The sequence below is a fragment of the Neofelis nebulosa genome, chromosome 13 (assembly GCF_028018385.1).
Source record: "Neofelis nebulosa isolate mNeoNeb1 chromosome 13, mNeoNeb1.pri, whole genome shotgun sequence".
Taxonomy (NCBI): Eukaryota; Metazoa; Chordata; class Mammalia; order Carnivora; family Felidae; genus Neofelis; species Neofelis nebulosa.
This window is the reverse complement of record NC_080794.1, coordinates 28,376,780-28,403,351: the sequence shown is the minus strand read 5'-3', so window position 1 is coordinate 28,403,351 and position 26,572 is coordinate 28,376,780. Positions and strand designations below refer to the sequence as shown.

The following is a 26,572-nucleotide window of genomic DNA, read 5'->3' as shown; positions in this document are numbered from 1 at the left end:
AAAGTAGGACATATGTGATCCGTTATCAAACTTTGTAAAGTTTATGATGTGCTCTACATTTTGGAGCATGATTAGGCTAGAAATACAAAGCCAAGTCTTCCTGGAAATGCAGAGATACTACTTCTGTATTGAAGTTAAAAAGAAGAATTACCATAGGCTACGTATGGATTAATTACTATCTTCAAAGAATTAGAACTCTATCAAACATCTTAACCACAAAATTATGCTGAACAAAATTTAATCTTTCTGTGACTGTTCAGAAGAATTTAGGATCTTTTAATGCTCCAGGGACATTACCATTTTATAAATTGCACACACACACAAAAATTCTCATTATTTCAGCTTTCTGGTAGTTTGGATTCGGAATAAATGGGAGTTTACTGTAATACTCTGAATTATTAAGTTCTGGGGAGCTCAAAGTACTTCAAATATACATGAATTATATCACTTATCTTTCTCAACGGTAGAATGAAATTTACAAATGGAAACAGCAATGGGTGGATTCAGGATACAAAGTCATGTTTCTTGATGTTCTAGTGAATAGTCCTTCTATTTGGCTATTCTGAACTGATACTGGCTTCCCTTTCTACTTAAAAGTATGATTTTTTTTCCAGCCAAAGATCAAATAGGACTAAGGCCAGCAGCAAGGAATGTGGGCTATAATTTTATTTTATTATTAAGTACATAGTGATTTGATTATAGGTTTCAGCTCATACATGTTCAGATGAACCTGGATCCTGCAGTTAATTTTCACAAAAGAGAAGCACTTAAACATAGTGGTAAAAAAAAATTCAAATGCATTTACATATAATCCTGGCATTTGTCAGAACTAAAAATATACTTAAAATGTATGAGGAAATAAATAAAATACTTAATTAAAAAATGTTTGTGCTCTAGTATTTAGACTAGACCTCAGTATATCATTGCTTGAGTTTCTATTTATGGGTTTTCTGTGACCAAATATATTTAAAATAAAAACTACCTTCAGGGCGCCTGGGTGGCTCAGTTGGTTAAGCAACTGACTTTGGCTCAGATCATGATCTCACAGTCCGTGAGTTCGAGCCCTGTATCGGGCTTTGTGCTGACAGCTCAGAGCCTGGAGCCTGCTTCACATTCTGTGTCTCCTTCTCTTTCTAGCCCCTCCCCTGCTCACACTCTGCCTCTTTCTCTCAAAAATAAATAAACATTAAAAAAAAAAACTACCCTCTTGCCATCAAACTCCCTTCTGAATATCTTCCTCCCTTAAAATGTAATTAGTTTCTTTCTGCTACTAAAAAATTTAATGCTCTCTGAAGCCAAAGCTTATTTCTGTATCACCTGCTGTTTTGGGGTATCTGTACCTTCCCTCCTGCCAGTTAGCATGGATAATCAAAAGTGAACTGTAAGGAGAAATCTTCCATTTAGGAAACATCAATTTGTACTAAGTCTAATCTAAAAGATTAATATGGAGCATGTGGTACATTCAATAGGAAGATAGCATTTAAATATTAATACTAGATAAATACACTCTTGCTGCTATCTTTGATAATTTATAAGTCATACACTTCTAGAAGGAAGTAAATCACTTTTTTTCCTTTATGCTGTTGCTCAGTAACATTATACAGCAACATGTCAAACAAGGCACCATTTTCCTAGTCGGATCTGACAAGGGGAAGTGAAATATTGGGGTCCAATTTCAACCTCATTTCCTTACAGCCTAGATTTGTGTCACATGCCCGATCCTAACTGGTGCTTTCCAAATTAAATGTATATTTCTCAAACCAATATCTTAAGTGGTAATGTTCCAACAGTCCAAATGTCGATTACCAAAACAAACATTTGTTTCTCTAGCAAGTGTTTTCACACAAAAGCATTTGATTCACGTACTGCAGCAAACAAACATTTGCTTTAGGCAGTTCAGGCAGCCAAAAGTTCTTGTAGAAATATTTCACAGGCTGGCTGGCATCCCTCCCTGGAAAGGGGCTTGCTGATGTCCGAGAGTGCTGGTGAAGCCAGTTGCTGACCAAGAGAATCCTTTGCAAGACATTGAAGCCGTGAGGAGGCGCGAGCATTTTCAAAACACATCTTTTGAGAAAATGTGCTTCGAATTATGGTGTTTCCATTAGAAAATGTCTTCATGTCTCTTCACAGAGCTTCATTTGTTCATGCAAATTCAGACTTTGATATAATTACAGGAGCAAATTTTTATGAAAGTTCACAAAGGCACTTTTCACATAAAAACATTTGTACAGTTCAGGATTCATTATTTATGCAACAGCCCATGAGAGTTCATTACATAAATAGTCCTATTACTACATTAAAGTCTATTTTCTCTCTGAACAAGATGTAGATTATATGTGTAAATATGTTTTCTTTAAGTGCATGTCTTCTTCACTGTGGAGATGCAGATTTCACATGAAAATCCTCTTGTTTTCTATATTATTTAAATGCTTTTGGAATGAATCAATATTTCTAAGGAAGTCATTTACTTAAATATAAGTTCTTTAAAGCATGGGGAAATTGATTCTTAACTTCTGCTCCAAAGACAGAGTTTCCTAGCAACCAGGCCAAGATTGATTCTTGGCTAGCTCTAAACTGAGAATAGTTACTAGCTCACTTAAAAGCAAACTAAGAGGAGTTCTTCTTGGATAATTGATTGATTGAATGAATGAATAAATGAATAAAAGCACATACACATATGCACACACACAAAGTGTCATTTACAGTGTATTTGATAGAACACATGACAATTTGGACGTCTACCTGATGAACTTGCTAGTGTTTGCTGACTACTTTCCATGGGTTTGATTCTATTTTGGCATCGATGGGAGGGGACAAGTATGCAGAGAGAAGGTAAGCAACCATGATCATCACAATAATTGATTTAGCATGTATTATGGGCTGGTGCATAAAGGTGAAATACCTTGAAACATAGGCAGAAAATAGCAGATCAAGGTCGAACTTAGGTCTGTCTGATATTAGAACACTGTAAACTGTACTGCCTTCACAAGGGAAGCCCAAAGTATTTCTTGCCTTCCAGAAACTTCCAACCTCACTGTAAAGAAAACATACCCAAAAGAATTAGGGTGTCACCTGAGAAAATAGATGCTTAAGGGTTAATAATATTAAAATAACAAAAGCTTGCATTTATTGAGTGTCAGGGGCTGTGCTAAGGACCTGACCTCATGTAGGAGATGGAGCTCAGACTTGGCCTTGAAACAAGTGGGGGTGGGTGAAAGCAAGAAAGGAGGGTTCTTGTAGCATAAGCAAAGGCCCAGAGGAGGTGGTGTTATTGGGTACCTGTCAGGCTCTGGATGACAGTTTGGTGTGCGGGAGTGGCACTAAGTAGATAGGTGGGCCTAGGTAATGGAGGGCCTTGCAAACCAGGCTGAGATGCAGAAATTTGACTTAGGGGGGAAACATGGATTCATTTAATGGATGACCTGATAATTATTCATTATAATAACTGTAATTACTAGAACACAGTGAATACGCATTTTCTGTTGAAATAGCTTCTGCCAATATTCTTTCCAAAAGGCTTGCCATTCACACTACTGCCAATATGCCAACAGGGCCTTAGAGTTTTCTATCTGCCATATTTTCAAAACAGTTTAATATTTACTAATATTTTTCTTTAAAATAATATCCCTTTTAAAAGATGTTGTACATCTTTGGCTTCTGAGATGATTGTGCATCTCTTTATAGATTTACTGGCTATTTGCATTTATTTTTCTGTGAATTCATGTTTGTATTTTTCTTTTCTTATTCGTAAGTGTAATTTGAGGGTTTTTTTCTTTGTTGATTTATAGAGGCTCTTTATATATTATGGTTTCTGTCTCTTTGTTTATCACATATTTATAGTATTTTCTCAGAATATTGTTTTTCTTCCAACTTAGATTATAGTGTGTTATTTTCCATATAGAAGTTTTTATTTACTGTGTATTTAGCTAAAGAATCTTTTTTAATGGATACTGTGCTCCATATGCCTAGAAGGAAATGCCAACATTATAAAAATATTCCAATGTTTTCTCCTAGAACTTAAAATTGCTGATACATTTACATTTCTATGCATTTGATACATTTGATCCATCTGGAATATAATTTGATTTAGATGTGAATTAGAAATTTGTTTTTATTTTTGCTACTGATTTGAGAGGCCTAATCATCATTTGTTAATTTTCTATATGTGGGTCTGTTTCTGATCTGTATTTCCTCATTCTATGATGAAACAGTACCATATTGGTTGAATTGCTATTGTTTTATTTAAAAAGTCCTGATATAGCATAGTAGAGTGGTTAAGAGCATAGATACAGTATAATAGATAAAAGCACAAACTCTGGAGCCAGTCGACACTTAATTGCTTACTAGCACTGAGGCAAGTTGCTTACTTAGTCTGTTTCTCAGTTTCCCCCTTTTGGAAATGAGGATAATAACAGGATGATTGTGAGAATTTCATGAATTTCTATATATAAAATACCTGGAGCAGAGTCTGGCATATAGTTAGCATTTATAAAGGTGTTGGTTGTTATTATTTGTCATAACTTTTCCCCCAAATTTTCTTGCTTCCCTATGCATCCTCTGGATGGCTTTTATAACCAGTTCCTAAGAGGGCTAATGAAGAGACTCTCAAAAGACAATTCCCTTCCAGCAGGTAATTCTGAGGTCATTAAGATAATCCATTTTTCTACCTGGCACATAGTAAGCGCTCAATAAACAACAGTCATTATGATAGTTGTAGTTATTATTTTTGTGCAAAGTGAACACATTTTCCTTAGTTGTCTCATTCCCCTCCGCCTGGAGTGGAATCTATGCAGAGAAGGGAAAGAAAGAGAGCTCAGGGGGAGGGATGTGGGGAGGAGGCTGTGGAAGGAGCAGTTCCTCTTAAGTTTCTTTGGGGGAATTTGTAAGTCAGTCCCTGTTGCCCATCAGAGCATTCTCCTCTGTGGCCCTGGCCTTTAAAGAGAGCCTTTGCGAGAATTAGAAAAAGCTACCCCTCCTCTGTATGTCAGCCCCTTCCTCCCTGGCAGATATGCCGTTAGTTCCTCAGAGATCTGGGGAGGATAATCCTCTCAGAAACCGCACTTGAGGATTAACACAGGCTTTAGCATAGAGTTGTTCTACTGTTTGGCCAAAGCAGGAGTCACAGACTGAAATACCTGCAGGTGTCAGCAGGCAGCGCAGATCAGTGGTAGTCGTGAACCTGTCCCCAGATTTTTGGAAAACTGTACCACCTCATCAGAGTTTTAAGTGAACACCTAAAATTTGTAATTGTAGGCTTAATAGTTATTAAAAGGATGGGGTACCTGGGTGGCTCAGTTGGTTGAACATCTGACTCTTGATCTTGGCTCATGTCTTAATCTCAAGGTTGTGAGTTCAAGCCCTGTGTTGGGCTCCACTCTGGGTGTGGAGCCTACTTTAAAAAGAGTGGGGTGGGAGGTAATTAGTGATGTACTATAAATGGTAATACTTTAAAGTAAAAAAATTACATTATTCCAATACAATTTAGACCCCCCAGCAATTTGATAACCACTATCAACCATAAAAAGAATACACAAACAAGTTCTTATTTGACAAACAGAAATTTTACTTCTTTTTTCTCCTTGAACTTGTATTTAAAATTATTTTTTATTTTTTTTAATTTTAGAGAGAGTGAGTGTGTGAGCAGGGGAGAGGGGCAGAGGGAGAGACAGAATCTTAAGCAGCCTCCAGGCTCACTTAGCGCAGAGCCCAACCTGGGGCTCAGTCCCACGACTCGGATCACTACCTGAGCCAAAATCAAGAATTGGTGCTCAACCGACTGAGCCACCCAGGTGTTCTTCCTTGAACTTGTATTTTAATTACTCTTCCCCCACAAAATTTTACTCAACCATAATGTGTTTTATTCACCACACTCAACCATAAAGTGTTTTATTCATCACACTTCCCTACTTCTCTGCAACATAAGTAAAAATACAAATTGGAAGTTAATATCCTTTGACCATAAGGCCATAAGTGGAGAAGTATTTTTCTTCTGGAAAAATCGATTAAAATAACCTAAATATACTTGTAAATTTTTAATGAATAATTATTAAACATAAAATTAAAATTTTGTTTAAATCATACCTATATGAGATAGATCGGTTTTATTTTTTTCCAATAAAAATTTTCCAATTTTATTTTTCCAATTTAATTTTTCCAATTTCTCATGTATGCACAGATGAATATTACTGCTAGCATGAGACGGGGCTCAGCACCAAACCTTTTTCTAAGTTTGATGTTTATGGATGCAAATGCTGAGAAAACTGGTTTATATAAATAAGTAAATGGGGATAGGAACCTTTTATAGCAACATCAACAGCAATATTTCAAACTGTCCGATTGTTACCCAGAGAGTCCTAACACCTGGAGGCAATTCATGGTAGGAAGACCTGAGATGGTAAAAGGTGTGCATTTTCTTCTACAATAACACGTTGGGTTCTCTGTCACATGCTGAGACACGATGTGGGGAACGGGATGTTTATGAGGGATCAACACATGTGTAGAGAAGGAAGAGAAAGGAAGCCTGGACGAGAGGAAATTGGTGAAGACTCCCAACAGCCAGAGCTGAAGTGAACACTGCCCATTAGACTTGTGTTGGTGACAAGTACCCCACATGCTTCATTGTCAGATGTGGGGCTGTCCTGGAAAGGGTGTGACTTCAGTCAGGGTGGCCCCCTGCAGCTGAGGCCAACCTTGAAGGAGCTCCCCCCAGAGGGGAGTATATTAGTTTTCTAGGTCTGCCATAACCAATTACCACAAACGTGGTGGCTTGAAGTAACAAATTTATTCTCTCACAGTGCTGGAGGCCAGAAGTCCAAAATTAAGATGTCAGCAGGGCTGGTTCCTTTTGGATGCTCTGGGGGAGAATTTGTTCCTTCTGGAGGCTCAGGGGGAGAATTTGTTCCATGCCTCCTGTCTTGAAGCTTCTGCTGGCTCCTGGTGTTCCTTAGTGCCCCTTGGCTTGTAGCATCACTCTTATCTCTGCCTCTGTCTTCACATGGCCTTCCCCTCGGCATCTCTGTGGCTGTTTTCTACTTTTCAGCTTCTTATAAAGACACCTGCCATTGGATTTATAATCTACTGTAATACAGGATGATTTTGTCTCAAGATCTTTACCTTAATTACATCTACAAAAGCTTTTATTCCATATAAGTTAACATTCTGAGGTTCCAGATGGACATATCTTTTAGGGGTCACCATTCAGCCCACTATGGGATGCAAGTCCTGTGTGGAAGTTATAGCTGGGCAGCATTATTTCCATATTGACCTCATTTTGTGAGGTGGGAGAAGGGTGATCCGAAAGGGGAGCTGAGAGAGAAAGGACAAATGTGACAGCTCAGGAGGCAAGCAGGTTGCAAGCAGATCAGCTATAGAAATGGGAACATATGGAAGTTGAATGTCTGAAAATTGATACTCCTTGGAAAACCTTTGTGTCTCCCCAGGGTGACAAGTTTGAGGTGACCCAGTTTGAGGATTTCGTTCAAGCTGATTAGTCTCTTGCAAGAATACAGGCCTCAGGTTGCTAGATCTCCAGTTATTTAAGAGAAAGAGAAAGTCACACTTTAAGTGATATCTCATGTTTAAATGTTGTCAACTAATTCAAAAGAAATAAACTATGTGGGCCCGAGAAAAAATGTTTGTGGGCTGAATATAGCCACTGAGGTAACGTGTGCTCTATGTTTCTATCCCTACTCTTACCGTAGTAAGTAGAAGAAATATAAGTGCATCTTCCTTTGATGGCCACAAATTGATTGTCTCACCTGGAGAGTTGTATCAGTGTTCCTCAGAGAAAAGAACCAATAAAATAAACATATATATATATATATATATATATATATATATGTGTGTGTGTGTGTGTGTGTGTATGCTAAGAGATTTATTTTAAGAAATTGGCTCAGATGATTGTGGGAGCTGGCAAGTCCAAAATCCACAGAACAGTCTGGAAAAACCTAAACTCAGGCAGGGATTAAAGCTGCAGTCTTGAGGCAGAACATTTCTTCTCCAAGAAACCTCAGTTTTGTTCTTAACTTCCAATGGATTAGAAAAGACCCACCCACATTATTGAGCATCATCTCCTTTACTTAAAGTCAACTGACTGTGGATGTCAACTACATCCACAAAATAATCTTCACAATGAAACCTGGATTTACATTTGATTAAATTATTGGGCACTATAGCCTCACCAAGTCTATGCACAGAACTAACCACAACATGGGGCACCTGGATGGCTCAGTTGGTTAAGTGTTCAACTCTTGATTTCAGCTCAGGTCATGATCTCATGTGAAATTGAGTCTTGCATCAGGCTCTGTTGACAGCACAAAGCCTGCTTGGGATTCATTCTCTGCCTCTCTCTCTGCCCCTAACCCTCCCTTCTCTCTCTCTCTGAAAATAAATAAACTTAAAACAAAAACAACCCCCCCCCCCAAAAAAAAACAAGTAACTACAACAGAAGCCATTGCTTACCATGTTGAACTGAAGGACCTGAGAAGAGGAATGTGACCTGGGTCACTAGCACCCCATGGTACAGAGGAAAAAAGTGAGGCACAGGAAGCTGAAGTGACTTCTCCAAGGTCACACAGCTGGCTGGGGAAACAACAGCTCAAAGCAATGTTCTGGCCTTCCAGTACAGTACTCTTTCCATTATTTTACCTTCCCAGAACTCAATGTCTCAAGATCAAGTTTGTGGCGTTTAAGAGCACAGAAAGTGCCTCAGAGGTTATACAGGCCATATTATAATGAGGTCCAGAAGCATGAAACCATAAGAATTTTGATTCCTAGTGGAGGGCATTTTCCACTACATTACATAGCCTTTCATACAAGGCAAAGATGATTGTGCTCAAAGTAAACTCATCTATGTTAATTTTTCTCTTTCAAAACATCCTTTCCAACAGGAGCTAGTTTTCTTATCATTGACTTCTCATGAGTGGATAATGGTCAACAAAACAGAACAAACAAAATCTGCACTTGTCCGATTAATTGAGAGTTGAATTTGTTGAATGCCAATCAATATTTTTCCGGAAAATTTTGTGGATATTCACTGGTTATGTTTCTAGAACAGCTACACCAAATATCCATCAGTTCCTTTACGGACAAACCTCTCTGTTGCAGCACTGACTCTCCCAGAAAACTACAAGAATGTCTCCATTCATTAGCTCATAATGAAGTGAATTCCAACTCTAATCAATTTATGTCACATTAAAACCATTGCTCTGCTCAATCAGGTATCAGAAATCACATTTCCGAATTACCTTTAAAGGGAATCAGAATATTGCCCCCTCCCCCACGTCCCACCTAATATGCCACTTGGGAATAAGGATTATTTTAAGCTGAAGGCTATGGAGAGATGGCAGACAAAAGGGGGGCTCTCTGCACTCCACTGATCTGCCTAAGAACAGAGCATAAATTTTTCTTCCTGATGGTTTTCTGCTTCCTGCTCCCATCCCAGGAAGGAGAGCACAGCCCTTATCACTGGAGACAGAGATGGCATTGAGATGCGTCTGCATAAATAAACCTTATTATATAACCTTATGTACCATTAGTTTCCCTTCTCTATATACCTTCCTGTGATTTACCACTCCTGGAAACCCAAACTCCTCTTCCCTAAAACCACAAAATCTCCTCTACCTTGCTGCCTTCTCCACACCCTTAATTTAAAAAAAAAAAAAAGAAAAGGGAGAAAGAAGAATGAATATAATTTTACAGTAGCATGGAGTTCATTGTCCCTCTAGGAAGCAAGGGATAGAATAAAGTCCGTGGATACAACATGTTCTCTGAAATAACAGTGAAGAAAAAATAATTTAGCAAATTCTATTTATTTTCACAGCCAATTCTCTCCCCACAGAATCGAGGTCTAGAATCCTGATATCAAATTTAGCAATAGCAAAATTCTTTATTTTCCAGGATAAAGAGGTTTGGGAAATGGCCAGTGGAATTTTCCAGTTCAGTGAGCTACAGGGGGGAGTGTACATTGTTACACAATTGCAATGAAGTTTAGTAATGAGTATCACCATGGAAAATTAATAAAAGCTCAGTATAGCCCAGCCTACTCAAGTAATTGTCAATTAAGTCTACAATCAATACCGAGGTAATAGCTCATGAACAAGGATAGTTGGGTACTTACTTCATTAATGTCGCAAATCGATGTTCACCATTTGGGAGTAAGTACAGAGAAATGAGCTCATATATTGGAGGTAATCATATTTGGAGAATTTGCCAGCTAGAAGTTGTCTCAGGGATCAAAGTCTGCAAATAGACAAATGTCAAGGAATGGCCCAATCTGGTTAATAAAGTGTTCTGGTTACTAGAAGGTGGAAACTTCTTTGTACCAACCTTTGATGCTGAGATCCTTTGAAAGGAGCTTAGTCTTTTTCTTACACTTGATCAATTTCCTTTTCACCTTGAGACCATTACAGGTATTTTTGTTCTTCTTATGCTATTAAAAAAAATGGCCATAGATATATTTCTTCCACAGTCTTTTGTAGCAACAGAAAACCCTCCCTAAGCTAGGTCTGTTTATTCAACATGCATACCTTCAAGAGATGTCTGTCTAGAGAAAAAGCTCTTCAGGGCCCTCATTTGTTGGAACTGTGTCTTTGCCCTACACCACCATCTATCCCCCCGCCTCTGCTGACTACAATAGCACTTAAAACAAATACGTACATAATATGAAGTTAAAAATGTATTCCTAAGCCTGAAATACGCCTAATGAAAGAGCCTGATCACATAGGGTATCCCAAACAGTGAATGGTTTTTGACCTTCCTATCTAAGCTAAACTCAGTACAAATCCAGCACAATAATCATGCTGATAAATTCCACCACCCCCTTATTCTCACCCAAAGAATTTATTTTCTTGACCTTGTTGTCTGAGAATTTATGGATGTCTTTCTTGCCTCATATTCCTCACCAGAGTGTGCAGCCTGTGGCATCAGATAGGTCAGATGTGCGCATTTCACAAAACCCTTGTAATGTTGTATGGAAAAGAGAGACACAGTGACAGGGCTGGGGTCACACAGTTAGCGACAGGATTGGGTCAGAGGGCCAGGAAGGGATTTTAATGGCAACCTTGTAGATTTGAGGCTTGACGGCCTTCCACACCCCTCACTGCTTTCTGAGGCATTTCATGAAGCACACGTGTTTAGAGCACTTGCACTTGGGACTCATGGAAAAGCAGATATATGGGCCAAGTGGAAATCATAGGTAAGACTTAGCCTTCAATCGAAGAGCATCTCTTTAATAGAAAAGTGGGGAAGAAAAATAGTAAGAGGTGGGGAAATGAATGTTTATTGGGCACCCACTACTAGCGTCAGGCACAGGGCCAGGTGACCCCATAACATCATCTCCTAGCTCTCACCTGAAAGCCAGGAGACAGGATTTAAGGGCCACCTTGTGTGGCCTTGGAGAAGTCCCTTAACCTTCACCAAGCTTCCATTTTCCCATCTACAAGCAATGTCAAGATCCAACAAGACAATATGCACTTGGGAAAGAGATAAAACTCTCACCTCAAGGGCTTGATATCATCAGAGCGTAGCCCTGGTTATCTACACACAGATCTGGGTAGAAAATCCAGCCAATTTAAACCGTGTTTACAATCATTCAAGAATACCATTTTAAAAAGAGACATTATTTTCCTGTTTGATTTCGCCATGATTTTTCTTTTCCAAACCAAGTGTCCTCCCCCATGAAGAAACGACTGGGAGTTTATACTTAACCTAACAGCCGTGGAAGCATCCGCCCTTGCTAATTCCGGGGCAGCTGTAAATTGGGGCACACACACGCAGCCAAGGGAAACCATTTCCTTGTCTGTCACCTCGTATGTCAGCCATCAGTCAGGAGCATGTTTTTATGGCCCAGGAAATGGGGGACCCTGGTGGAGCCGTCAGCGGGCCCTGGCCGACCCCACCACAAACTGAACACATATTGTGAGCTTGTCTGCCGGGAGATGCTTTCTTCACAGAGTTGAAATATGAGGTGTTTACTATAACACTTCATGAAGATTCCCCCCTCATCACAAATCCCTCCTCTCTGGAGGCTTCTCTCCCCCTCATTTTGTTCTAGGAGGGTAGACGGTTGCTCCACGGAGGGCGTGAGGGGACAGTGTCCCCTGCATTCTGAGTTACTCTTTCCAGAGGTGTGCAGGATGTATGCACGTGCCCGGCTACACCAAGCTCGAGCACTGTGGGGTCCCGCCCAGCTCTATGTTCCCTTGCTCCCCAACCTCCCCCATCCCTCTACTGTTCTAAAGTGTCCTCACCAGCACACCGTGGATCAAAATTCCTCCATGGCTCCGTCTCCTTGATGGAGTTTTGTTCAGATATGCCTAGATAATGTTCCTGGGGGGGCGGGGGGGGTGTTTCAAGAAACAGCTATTTGAAACTCACAACTGTGTTGTCTTAGGGGCGTGTTATCTACTATCTCACAGAAAATCGCTTTATGAAGATTCATTAAAAAATTTCTTTGCCCCAGTGCTAGAAAGAGCTGGGCCTTTCCTCAGGCCCTGGCTTCTTGTTATTGTTCTAATTCTGTTTCTGTGAAGCTACCAGCTGAACTTTGTGCACTTTTCATTGGCTGCCCAGAAGACTTTGTAATTCACCTCTATTCAAAGCTACTCATTAGGGGTGTTAACCATTTACTCTAACCCTTATTTTATTTTATTTTCCTTACTTTCACATTCTTTTCCTCTGACTTCCTCATTTTTTTCACGTTTTTTTTCTTAAGTTTCTTTATTTTGAGAGAGAGAGAAAAAAGCAGGAGTTGGGGAGGGGCAGAGAGACGGAGACAGAGAATCCCAAGAAGGCTCCGTGCCATCAGTGCAGACAAAGCTTGACACGGGGCTCGAACTCACAAACTGTGAGATCATAACCTGAACTGAAATCAAGAGTCGGGTGCTTACCCTGGTGAGCCACCCGTGGGCACCTTATGTTTCAATAATATATGTAGCTCTGTACGAAATTCAAAACAGCTTTTTAATTGAGTGGAGTATAGACACCTAGAAAGCAGATCCTCAGTTCCAACATTTATTGAGCGCTTACTCGATGCCAGCTACTGTGCTTGGTCCTGAAGCATGTAAAGTAACCCACCCGGCTGCCCATGGGGAGTCCAAGGCCTGGATTTAGTGTAGTGCCTTGTGCTCCTCAGAGGCTGGAAGCTTCCACCAGGCAAACCACGCTTATGTGGAACCCTGAGGATGTGGGAGCCAGAAGCATGACAAAGAAGGGCCACCTCCTCTGGTTCTGTGGCTTCTGGGTCACCGGTTCCTTCCCACACTTCCTCCAATGTGTGGGAATTGGTTTTCGGAGTGCTGGCTATTTGTGTCTTTCTCCAGGATGCTCAATCTCCAGAGCAGTTTGTAGCCATGAACACAGGCCTAGAGAAGGATCTCAAGGAACGTTCACTGACCAGATGGATGGATGCAGGAATGCCGCTTTCCTGCTTAAATCCTCCAGTTTTTAACATCACGCTTAGCGTATACTCCAAACCCCTTGCATTGGCCTGTAATGAACTTCTTCGTCTGGCATCCATCTATGCCCTCCACCTTCTGACCTCCTTGCTCTGCTGACAACCCTCCTCCTGTTACTATTCCCAGTGCTCGGAAGGTTTGCCTCCAGGATATAGTAAGGCCAGATCCTTCTCTTCTTTCAAATCTCAGCTCACATGTTACCATTTGAGAGGCTTTTTATTCCAATGAAAGTAGCACCACTGCCAGCCCCACCTCCATCACTATGGATTGAATGGCCCTGCTTTCTCTCCTTCATACCACTCATGTTGACTGCCGGTTCCTACACAGACCACTGAAATAGCCTGCTGATTGCACAAAGCCAAATTTATTGCTTAGTGCAGTAAGAGACACCGTTACTTTGATGGAATCATAGAAGCTTCTTAGAAGGAAGAGGTCAAGGGTCGAATATTGATAGGGTTTTGAGGGTCTAGTTTAAGGTGGGTCTTTAAATGTGGAGTCCTGATTGGAACTGTGCAAAGCATGTGATATAATAGCCTAATAGTCTAGGACTGATCAACACAGTGAAGTGTGGGCTTTGGAGAGGACTTGAAGAATATTCAGCCTAGTTGGGTTGTTCAGAGAAGGGGACGACTACCCTGATGAGGGCTAGTGAAGAGTCTGCTGTTCAGATAAATGGGTTTTCAGCAAGTTCCTAACACACACAGGAACATTGTTTGCAGCCTCATCTTTTGGGGGTCGGCTTTTGCAGAATATTGCAGTCCTGTTAATGCTGAGTACCAAATCGTTTCATCACATTACCGTGAACATAAGCTGTGTGGCTATAATAGTTTTAGTTCTCATTCATCACTTTATGAAATTATTATGTTTATTTATTTACTCTTTTATTGTCTGTCTCCCCATCACCACCTACACACAAATACAATTTCACAGGAATGTAATTCTTTTATCACATTCATTTCTGTATCCATAGTACCTACAATGATACCTACTAAAAGGACACTTGCTGTAAAATTTGAAGAAAAATGAGGACTTTGCCAGTGCTCGACACCAGAGACCAGAATGCTGAGTCCTGAGTTGTCGACTACTTGCTCTAAAGTTCAAGCACCTCCTTTTCCATTCAGCAAGAACCTGTTCAATGGCAATGTGGATGTTGTGTTTGGGCTAGGGTGCTCCTGGGGTCGAAGGAGTTCATTTATTTATTCACTTAATCAGTAAGCATTTCTAGAATCCTTCCTATGGGTCTGGCATGGTTCAGACTGTTGCATATCAAGCATCTGATGGCTAACTACTGTTTGTAAAATAGAAGGGTCTGAGAAGCTCTGTTCTAAATTCTCTGTATAATGGTAATTAACATGAGCATTTTTCAGCCATTAAAAGGCCTGCTAATGGAGAATATTTAAAGACAGGAAAATATATAGTATATATATATCTATATATATAGATATATATATATAGATATATCTAGTGATATTTGAAATAAAGTATTTTATATGCATACACACATATACACACATACATGTAATGTTATATGGAAAAAGCATAATAAAAACCTAATATTTGGATTTTGGTATAATCTAAATTTTATAAATATGTGACTGACAATAAATCACACATACAGATGTACATATGGAATAGACCAAAATGTTAGCATGTTGTCATGGGTTAATAAATCTGGGTGGTAAAATTATGACTGGTTTTAATTTGATTTTTTGTATTTCTCTGCATTTTTTAACAGTGAGTGTATGCTTTTTAAAAATGGTGTTTGTTGGGGCGCCTGGGTGGCGCAGTCGGTTAAGCGTCCGACTTCAGCCAGGTCACGATCTCGCGGTCCGTGAGTTCGAGCCCCGCGTCGGGCTCTGGGCTGATGGCTCGGAGCCTGGAGCCTGTTTCCGATTCTGTGTCTCCCTCTCTCTCTGCCCCTCCCCCGTTCATGCTCTGTCTCTCTCTGTCCCAAAAATAAATAAAAAACGTTGAAAAAAAAAATTTTTTTAAATGGTGTTTGAAAATGTCACTTTTCTGTTTGAAGGTGGAAAGAATGGGAGAGTTGCCAAATACATAGTGCCCAGTTAGATTTGCATTTCAGACAAACACATTTTTTTTTTAGTAGAAGTATGAACCCAATATCACATAGGACACACGTATGCTAAGAAGTATTCATTGTTTTTCTGAAAGTTCCATTTAACTGGGTGCCCTGCACTTCTGTTTGTTAAATCTGGCAACCCTAGGGGGCAACCTCCTTGGGAACTTTCACAAACTTGTTACCTGTCCTCCCTGCACACACTCACCCAGCCAGATTCTGATGCGTCTCCTTACCTACCTGTCAACATTCAGAATTTGAAATCTCCCAAGGTTGTCCCAGAAACCAGAGAATGAAAGTGGCATTGTAGAGGGGTGCTGTGACCTGACAAGGCTCTGAAGGTGTTTCAGTCACGTCTCTCCTGTTCTTTCTGGTAGAACTTACTGCATTGCCCACTATGAAGACAATACTTTTGGAAGATGCCTTTATGACTGTGTTCCGACTGGGCTGTTCTCATCACTTTCATGCTCATGAAGGCGCTACTGGAGCCACTCTGCAGGAAAGGGTAGGAAGGCTGCAAAGGAAGTTGTTGAGGCTGCTTGAGGCTTCTGGCCCTACAGCTAGTCCCCTGAATCCCTGGATCTTCCAATGACACTGGCATGGGGACAGAAGGAGGGTTGCCCCCTCTTGCCTCCTGAGCACAACTGTCTCGGCACAGTCACCCATTAAAGGCCAGGAAGCTGACTGAACTGTTCCCCTCCAGGTTTACCACCAAGGCCAAAGAAGAAGGGTCTTTCTTCCAGAGGACAAATGTATCCAGAGAGAACAGCCCTCTCTCAGGAATGAAGTATCTGGGTGCCATGGCTAGGGTTCATGAATCAGCCTGGCACTTCTGGAGAGCTGTGAGGCATCCATAGCATTACTTTTTTGGGAAACCATTGCAAAAGACCTAAAATAACCCCATGAGGCAACACCTCACAAAATAATACTGGAGATGCAAACAACTAAACATTAGCCAGGATTTGTAAACACAGACTTCAAAAGGGTGATAATTAATAAGGTGTAGGGCAAAGAGCAATAGAAAAGAAACAGCAGGCTTTTAAACAAGGCTCTGAATGCTCCAGGCCTCAGTTTCATCACCTGCAAAATGGATGGGTTGAACAAAGTGATGGGAAAGTGCCTTCTAATTTTGATGTTCTGGAACATTAATTTTGATGTTCTGGAACATTAATTGGGGTGGGCAGTTTCTGAACCAGGGAAGCAGAAAAATGACTCAGATAAACCCAACATCATTTACTGAAGCTTTAATTATAGAAGGATTAGAGGGATTAATATTTCTCTGGTATTTATTTGGTATTGACCACTGTATATGTTAGATTGATGCTTTATAACAGCTCGTGAGGGTCAGTATTATTATCTTCATTTTATATCCAGGGGAATGGAGCCATAGGGAGGTTGAGTGACTTTCTTAAGGTCACAGAGCTGGCAAGTGCAAAGCCAGGATCAGAGCCAAGTCTGTCTTCTCCTGAACCCAAGGGCTGCCCACCACACTGTATAGACTATCCCTGGCCACCAGTATGGCTGGGTTGGAGCCAAAGTTACCTGGTCCTGAGCTCTTACCAGCACCAGGTGAGGTACAGAGATGGAGGCAGAGGGGAGTCCATCCAGTAAGAACTACTCATCTTTCTGCTGTGATTAACTTACAAACTCTAAGTAAGAAATTGCCTACAACCAACTTTCACTCACCAGGGACAGATGCAAGGAGGTACGTTCAAGGGCCTCATCCTCTAAATTTCTCCTCATACTTATTGTCTGGCCCCTGGAATATTTTGAATAATATCCAAAGCTTTTTAGTGTGCAAGGAAAGAGTATATTTTAAATACTCTGAATCTCTTCTCCCCATCCTTTTTAAGAGAATAAAAGTAGCCTGTGAATTTCAGCCACAGACTGGTTTAATCATTTCTCATAAATAGGTTTTGACTGGGCAAGTGGGGGGAGATGTGGGTGGCATTTTTGCCTGAATGAAGTCACTAAAAGAGAAAAAGAGAAGCTGGAAATAGGAAGAGTCAGAAAGTCTAAACTGATTTCAGAGTAAATACTCAAGCAAACTTCTTTGAATATGGTGGTCAATCAAATGAATTATTTAGCTACTGTGGGCCCTGATCTTTGTGGGCCTCTAAGGGCTAGTCACAAGAAAAATATTAAGTAAAAAGATTGGAAACAAGCAATAGCAAATAATTTGGTTGGGCAGGAATAGAAAAGTTCCTTTATTTATATGAGCAACGGCTATTTAAATATAGTGTCAGTTACTTCACTTGGAGGAAACAGATCATTTTGGAGTAGATCAACCCTTTTGGCTGTGAAAATTTAAGACCAAAAGGCATTCACCATCTTGAGCCCTTTGGATGATGTCTTAAGTTGAGTTCTCCAGGATCAGACTCCAAGATGAGAGCCATGAGGAAGTGGTTGATTAGGGAAATGCTTCCAAAGGGAATGGGTAAGGATGGGGAGGAAGCAGGACAAGGAAAGGAAGGAAACCAAGCAAGGATATGAATTAGCTTCATCCTCATCCCACGGAGGAAACTTGGAGTGTTAATTTCACTTCACCTCCAACCTGAGGTGAAGGGCAGGGCAGAACCTTAGTGAAGGGCAATTGGGGGAGGAAGCTAGATATAAATTCCCAGACATTTCTGGCTCTAAGCAAATGCAAGCCACACAGTTCCACCCTCAGGATATTCCTCTGAAGATCTACAGTCGTCTTAACTATACCTCTTTCTATACCTCTTGGAGTACAGAACTAGTCTCTGGATAGCAAGTGGGTGAATCAGATGGATCTAGACCTGAACTCTTCCCTTTTAAAGATCTGATAAACTGAGACTCTATTTCAGCTTATCAGGTCTGAATGAGTCCTACTTAATAGGAAAGGAAGTTCAAGTGAGAGGGAATTCACCATGACAACAAGATAGTATAAGTTTGTAGATGCCCCTATTAAATTATCTACCCTGGTATAGTGGGTTCACTTTGGGACATTGGCTGAATGTGTAAGGGCGGCTGTTATAACCTCAGGAGTCCAAAAGTAGAGTACATGTACACATGCATAACATTGAGATAGACTAAGGTCACCCTCAAAAAAGTACTATAGTCTCAGCTGCAAGTAACATTATAGGATCTGTAGGCAGCATTGGGATGCGAGAGCCACATCTTTTCAATGGTAGCATAGTCATTGCAATGGCATGGGATAAAAAGGGAAATTTGCTAGTGGACTGGTCATATTCTGCAATTTCTCTCTGTTGAATATCTGAAAGGTCCACTAACTAGACTAAGTGCTGGTATTCTATTGGACCATCCACCCAGGAGTTGCCAAGATAAAGACATACTCTTCCTGCTGATATGAACATATGGTGGCTCAATATGTTAATTTAACTTTCAAAAACATACCTGGTGAACTTCTGATTTCTGGTCCAACAAGTAAAGAGCTTGAAGTCTTCACTCATGTCTTCATGACAAGAAAAAAGCTGAACCAAATGAAAATCAACAACTCTTCTTAGATCCAACAGAGAATTGGGTCATGGGGGAAACTGTTGCCCTGAAAACTGGAGAGACCAATAGGTGAATTCAGAGAACCAGAGCTTACATGGAGTAGAAACCCTTCACTACTGCCAGCATTGGTAGGAATTTTCTAAACTATAATTGGCAAGTTGCTGAAGGTTCAGTGTGATAAGCATGAGAGGTTGAAACTCTGAGAGGGTCTAGTTTTAGGGGGGCCCCCTACATTTGTGAGTTTTGTCTCCATGAGTTCTACCAGGTTCTCACTGTGAAGACTGGAGAAAATCCCCTCATGCTTCCAGCAGGGGGAGGGGAAAATAACCATTTTGAAACACACCCAGAGTTCACTCTTCCCCTTAACAAGACCTGCCGCCAAAGGAAACTAACTTATAGTGTCTAATTTACTGTGGTTTTACTGACGACTAACCACCCTGGGGAAAGGGAAAATACCCAACTCAGGTTTACTAAAAACCTGAAATCTAATTATAGGACTATAGATAAGTTCCCCTCCCCCTACACCTTATTACCACATCAATCCAGCTCCTGTATAATAATAGAGGATTACAGCTGAAAGAACTGCAGGCCTCAGACACTATTTAAAATGTCTAGGAAAACCCAAAATAACAAGGGAGACAAAAACAAGGACACTAAAAGATATTTTGGTCTCTGACATCACAGCTACAGCAAACAATAAACACCACCTAACTCCTAGCCAGATAAACATAAAACTTCACACTAAAGGCCTATCTAATTGAGTTCTTTTTGCCCAATACATCATGTCTGGTTTTCAGCAAAAAATTACAAGGTGAGCTAAAAGGCAAAAGAAAAAAAAACCCCTCACAGTCGGAAGTAATAAAGTAAGCATCAGAACCAGACACAGACATGGCAGAGATTTGGGAATTAAAATAACTATGATTGATATGTTAAGGTCTTCAGTGGAAAAGTGGACAATATGCAAGAACAGATGGGCAACGTAAAGAGAGATACTGAAGTTTTAAGAAGCAAAGGGAAATTCTGGGAATCAAAAACTCTGTAAAATAAAGGAAAAATGCCTTTGATGGGGTTATCAGCAGACTGGACATAGCCAAGGAAAAAATCAGTGGGCTTGAAGATATGTCAATACAAACTTCAAAAACTGAAATGCAAGGAGAAAAAAAAATATGGAACAGAATGTAAGAACTATGGAACTTTTGAAAAAGGTATAACATGCATGTAATGGGAATATTAGAAGGATAAAAATGAGAGAAAAGGACAGAAGAACTATTTGAATGGTAATAATGGCTGAGAACATTCCAAATTAATGACAGTCACCAAACCACAGATCCAGAAAGCTCAGAGAACACTAAGTAGGGTAAATACCAAAAAATATTACACCAGTATATTATATTTAAACTGCAGAAAATCAAAGATCAAGAGAAAATCTTGAAAGGGCCTGAGAAGAAAAAGCAACTTACCAACAGAAGAATAAGGATAAGAATTACAACAGACTTCTTTTCAGAAACCATGCAAGTAAGAAGAGACTGGAGTAAAATATTTTAACTGTTAAAAAAAGAAAGAATCACCAGCCTAGCAATTATCAACCAGTGAAATTATTATTCAAAAGTGGAGAACAAAATAAAGACTTTCTCAGACAAAATTTGAGGAAATTTGTTGCCAGTAGAACTGCCTTGCAAGAAATGTTAAAAGTTCTTCAGAGAGAAGGAAAATGATATAGGTGAGAAAATCAGACCTTCATAAAGAAAAGAAGAACATTAGAAAAGGAATAAATGAAGGTAAAATAAAATATTTTTTCATATTCTTAATTTATCTCACAGATAACAGCTTGTTCAAAATGATAACCTTGTATTTGGAAATTATAGCTTATGGATAGCTGAAATAAATGATCACAATATTAAAAGGGACAGGAGGACATAACTTGGAATATGATGTTTTAAGGTACTTATTCTACCCATGAAACAGTATGGTGTTATTTGAAAGTGGACTTGTCTTCAGTGAAAATCTATGTTTCTAACTGTAAGGCAACCACGAAAAAAAAAATAGTTAAAAAGAAGTATAATCTATATGTTAGGACAGGAGAGAAAATGGAATCATATAAAATGCTAAATTAAAATCAGAGAAGGCAAGAAAAGAGTGGAAGACAAATAAATAAAGAGAAGGGCAATGAATAGAAAAGTTACAAGTACAGTAGATATTAACCTGACTGTATCGATAACCAGTTTGACTGTTAGTGGGTTTAACAACACCCAAAGAAAAAAACACCCTACTATATGTTGTCAACAGGTAACCCACAGGTACAGATAGATTAAAAATTAAGCAATAAAGATAGACTATGCTAACATGAATCAAAATAAACTTGTATTAGCTATATTTCAGACAAAGCCAACCTCAGAACAAGGATAAGAGGGAAATTGTGTAATTGCAAAGGAGCCAATTCTCTAAAAATATAAAGCAATCTTTAATGTGCATGTGCCTGCTATACACTCGTGATGTTGACTACCCAGAGTTAGTGCAGACTTCACATATTAAAACCTCAGTTCTCCAGAAAACCTCCCTCACTTTAGACACCAGTGGCAAGGAACTGCACACCTTTCTAATCAATTGACTACAAATTCAAGGGTTCCCTTCTCCCCCTAGGTTTGATATCTTTCTAGAATGACACAAAACACTCAGCTAAGTGCTTTACTTTTTTTACTTTGATTATAAAGGATACAATTCAGGACCAGCCAAATGAAGAGGTGCATTGGGTAAGGTGAGCTGGGAGGGTCTGATACATGAAGTTTCTTTGTCCTTAGGACACATCACCTACCTATCATATTGATGTATGCTTGCCAACCAGGGAAGCTCACCCAAGCCTCAGTGTCTAGGGTTTTTATCAAAGTTTTATTATGTAGGCATGCAAGCTCCAATCGTTGGTCACATGACTGAACTCAGATCTCTTACTCCTCTCACTGCCTGGAATATCACTATGAGGTTAGAGTAATTATGATAATAGGATAGTGGCTCAAGTATAGACAAATGAATTGGTAGAACAGAACAGAGAGGCCATAAATAGCCCTATTCCATATACAGTCATTTGATTTATGGAAAACATTCTTCTTTAATTCAGTTGAGAACAGCCTTTCAGTAAGTGATACTGAAACCACATCTGTAAAAAAAAAAAAGGACCTTAATTATTAGTCACACCATGTGTAAAAATTAATGCAAAGTGGATATAGACCTAAACTTGAAATTTTCAAGAAGAAAAAAATATGTGTGATGTGTGTTCCTGCTAATAATCTTGGTACAGATAAAAGTTTTTATAATAGGACCAAGAAGCACTAATTATAAAAAAGTTAGTAAGTTGGAATTGATTAAAATTAAGAATTTCTGTTTATGAAAAACTTCATCAGAGGCAGGGATTTGAATCCAAAATATATTAAAACTTCCTGCAAATAAATATTACAAAGGCCAACAATTGACAATTAAAACTTAGTAAAAGACTTCAACAAGCAATTCACAAAAGAGGATCCAAATGACTAATAAGCATATGAAAAAGTACAGCGCAGTATTATTCATCTTAAAAATGAAAACTAAAACTACAGTAAAATAGTAGAATGCACCCATTAGAATGACTAAAATTGTACAAACTGGAAATACCCAGTGTTGTTGAGGATATGGAGCAACTGTAACTTGTACACACTGCTTATGGGAATATAAATTATTGTTAACATTTTATAAAACAGTATAGTAGTAATTACTAAATATACACCTGCTCTGTGACCCAGAAATTCCATTCTTAGGTATATACCCAGAAGAACTGAATGAATATACCCATGAACTGTCATATACAAGAATATAGTGCTTTTGCTCATCAAAGCCCAAACTTAGAGACCACCAACTCCTATCCATCAACAGGGGAATGAATAAATCCAGTGTGGTATATTCACATGATGAAATACATCAGCAATGGGAAAAGAGCAACTATGGATACATGCAACAGCATGGATGTATATCAAAAAATTACGTGAAATAAAGAAGACAAATTAGTACATACCCTTTGAGTCTATGAAACTCGACAGCAGGCAAAACTAATCAATGACAGTAAGAGTCAGAATGGTGATTACCTCCAGGTGGGGGAAGATGACTGGCAAAGAACTTCAAGGGAAATTTTAGGTGACAGAAACGTTCTACATCTCTTGATTTGCATTGTGTTTCAAGTGCATAGACATGTAAAAATTCACCAGTCTGTACACTTACAATTGATTAAGTGTGCTATAAATTATACCTCAATTTTAACAAAGAAAAAAATTGAAGCTGAGTATTGTACCTGTAGCTAGAGAAGCTGTTCATGCTAGTTATAAAGTCAAATGTCAGACAATGAATGAAACATTAAAAATAAACTACAATACATCATTGCTGTAGAACATTATATGCTTTTAAAATTATTATTTAAGAGGGAGAGAGAGAGAGAGAGCACAGGAGAGGGGCAGAGGAAGAGAGAATCTTAAGCACACCCCACACTCAGTGTGGAGCCCAATGTGGGGCTCGATCCCACAACCCTGGGATCATGATCTGAGCAGAAATCAAGAGTCAGACACTCAACCAACTGAGCCACCCAGGTGCCTTGAACATTATTTTCTTTTTAAAAAGATCTTTGAAGAATTTTTAATGACATGGAGAAGAGCTCAGGATATTATATTGAAAGTCAAAAAGATTGGGATACACAACCAAACCAAAAGGTTTCCCCCAAACTTATTTTTTTTTATTTATTTATTTTTATTTTTTTTTTCAACGTTTTTTATTTTTTATTTTTGGGACAGAGAGAGACAGAGCATGAACGGGGGAGGGGCAGAGAGAGAGGGAGACACAGAATCGGAAACAGGCTCCAGGCTCTGAGCCATCAGCCCAGAGCCTGACGCGGGGCTCGAACTCACGGACCGCGAGATCGTGACCTGGCTGAAGTCGGACGCTTAACGGACTGCGCCACCCAGGCGCCCCTCCCCCAAACTTATTTTACTTTATTCTATCTTAATTGTGGTATAATTGACACAAACATTATATATTTTCAGGTGTACAACATAATAATTTGATATTTGTATATATTGCAAAATGATTGCCACAATATGTCTAGTTAATATTTATCACCATATGTAATAACACAATTTTTTTCTTGTGATGAGAATTTTTTTAAACGTGAGTTATATCTATTTTTTTTACTTAAATTCAAATTAGTAAACATGTAGTGTAGTATTGGTTTCAGGAGTAGAACTCAGCAATTCATCACTTACATATAATACTCAGTGCTCATCCCAACAAATGCCCTCCTTAATGCCCATTTAGCCCATACCTCCACCCACCTCCCTCCAGCAACCCTCAGTTTGTTCTCTGTATTTAAGTTTCTTATGGTTTTTATCTCTGTTTTTATCTTTTTCCTTCTCTTCCCCTATGTACATCTCTTGTGCTTCTTAAATTCAACATGAGTGAAATCATATATTTGTCTTTCTCTGACATTTCACTTAGCATAATACTCTCTAGTTCCATCCACATTGTTGTAAATGGCAAGATTTCATTCCTTTTGATCACTGAGTAATATTCCATTGCATACATATGCAATCTTCTTTATCCATTCATCAGTCAATGGACATTTGGGCTCTTTCCATACTTTGGCTATTGTTGATAGCACTGCTATAAACATTGGGGTGCATGTGCCCCTTTGAATCAGAATTTTTGTATCCTTTGGATAAATACTTAGTAGTGCAATTGCTGGGTCATAGGGTAGTTCTATTTTTAATTTGATGAGAACTTTTAAGATCTACTCTCTTAGCAACTTTTAAATATGCAACACATTATTATTAACTATAGTATCCATAGTATATATTACATCCCCATGATTTATTTATTTTGTATTGTATCTTATGACCTCCTATATCCATTTTTCCCACCCCCACTCCCTGCCTCTGGAAACCACCAACCTGTTCTTTGTATATATGAGCTTAGGTTTTAGGAGGGTTTGTTTTGTTTTGTTTTTAGATCCACATATAAATGAGGTCATAGAGTATTTGTCTTTCTCTGTCTGACATTTCATTTAACATAATACCCTCAAGTTCCATCCACATTAATGCAAATGGTAAGATTTCGTTCTTTTTTATGGCTGAATGATATTCTAATGTATATTTACACTACATCCTTTTTATCCATTCATCCATCAATGGACGCTAAGGTTGTTTCCATATCCTGGCTATTGTAAATAATGCTGCAATGAACAGGGAGGTACATATATCTTTTTGAGTTAGTGTTTTTATTTTCTTCAGAGAAATACCCAGAAGTAGAACAGCTGGTAGTTCTATTTTTAATAGGGGAAACTTCATACTGTTTTTTCATAGTGGCTGCACCAATTTACATTCCCACCAATGGTGCACGAGGGTTCCCTTTTCTCCACATCCTTGCCACCATCCTTGCCAGTTATTTTGTTATTTCTTGTTCTTTTTTTTTTTTTTTTTGATATTAGCCATTCTAACAGGTGTGAGGTGATATTTCACTGTGGTTTTGATTTGTATTTCCCTGATGGTTAATTATGTTGAGCATCTTTTCATGTGTCTGTTGGCCATACAGATACATTCTTTGGAAAAAAATGTCTATTCGGATCTTTTGTCCATTTTTAAAATCAGATTGTTTTTGCTATTGCATTGTATGATTTCTTTATATATTTTGGATATCAACCCCTTATCAGATATATTTTATTTGCAAACATTTTCTCTCTTTCAGGAGGTTACAGTTTGCCTTTTTATTTTGTTGATGATTTCCTTGGCTGCACAGAAACTTTTTAATTTGATGTAGTGCCACCTGTTTATTTTTGCTTTTGGATTCAGATCCAAAAAAATCATCCTTAAGAGTGATGTCAAAGAGTTTATCACCTACCTATGTTTTTTTTCTAGGGGTTTTATGGTTTTGGGTCTTACGTTCAAATCTTTAATCCATTTTGAGTTAATTTTTGTGTACGGTGTAAAACAGTGGTCCAGTTTCATTCTTTTGCATGTGGCAGTCCAGGTTTTCCAAAATCATTCATTGAAGACCCTGTCTTTCCCTATTGTATATTGTATATTCTTAACTTCTTTGTCGTAAAGTAATTAACTATATATGAGTAGGTTTATTTCTGGGCTTTCTAGTCTCTTCCACTGACCTATGTGGCTGTTTTTATACCAATACCATATTTCTTTTTATTACCATAACTTTATATATAGATTGAAATCAAGGAGTGTGATACCTCCAGCTTTGTTCCTTCTCAAGATTGCTTTGGCTATTTGGGGTCTTTTGTGATTCCATGCAAATTTTAGTATTGTTTGTTCTATTTTTGTGAATAAAATGCCAGTGGAGTTTTGATAATGATTGCATCGAATGTTTAGATTACTTTGAGTAGTAAGGACATTTTAACAGTATTAATTCTTCTCTCAATTTTATTTTATATGTTTGGGGATTTTTAAAAACTGGCAACAAATAAACCAAAATATTAGTGGCACTTATATTTGGATGGTAGGATTAGAGACAGTGACAAGCTTAAAACATAGTTGCAAATTCT

General features: G+C 38.9%; 1 long non-coding RNA gene across 3 annotated transcripts; it reads right to left on the bottom strand.

Moving 5' to 3' along the window:
- Positions 1 to 651: 651 nt before the first annotated feature.
- On the bottom strand, positions 652 to 22,187 carry LOC131492708 (uncharacterized). 3 transcript variants are annotated; one of them, XR_009252250.1, is made up of 3 exons: positions 15,772 to 22,187; positions 5,283 to 10,239; positions 652 to 3,034 (listed from the first exon to the last, which is right to left on the bottom strand). It is a non-coding gene; the product is annotated as an uncharacterized LOC131492708 (long non-coding RNA). The 3 variants fall into 3 exon arrangements; XR_009252248.1 differs by having other exon boundaries at positions 652 to 10,239; positions 15,772 to 16,045; positions 18,910 to 22,187; XR_009252249.1 differs by having other exon boundaries at positions 652 to 10,239.
- Between the last annotated feature and the right edge of the window lie 4,385 nt (positions 22,188 to 26,572).